The following is a 232-nucleotide window of genomic DNA, read 5'->3' on the forward strand; positions in this document are numbered from 1 at the left end:
TTCCCTCCCATTCCCCCCAATCAGTTTTTGCCAAAAAAACCACCAATTTTTTTCCCCAAAGCGCCTTGTTTTTGCAGGCGTCGGGGCGGGGGGCACGCCCGGCCGCGTGTCACACGTGTCGGGGACACACACACACACACATGACACACATATGACACACACACAGACGACACCCCCCCGGTGCGTCGCCGTCGGCTTCCGTCACGGCGGGGGGGGGGGCGCCCCCGCTGCT

This window comes from Calidris pugnax, unplaced genomic scaffold (assembly GCF_001431845.1).
Source record: "Calidris pugnax isolate Ruff unplaced genomic scaffold, ASM143184v1 scaffold480, whole genome shotgun sequence".
Taxonomy (NCBI): Eukaryota; Metazoa; Chordata; class Aves; order Charadriiformes; family Scolopacidae; genus Calidris; species Calidris pugnax.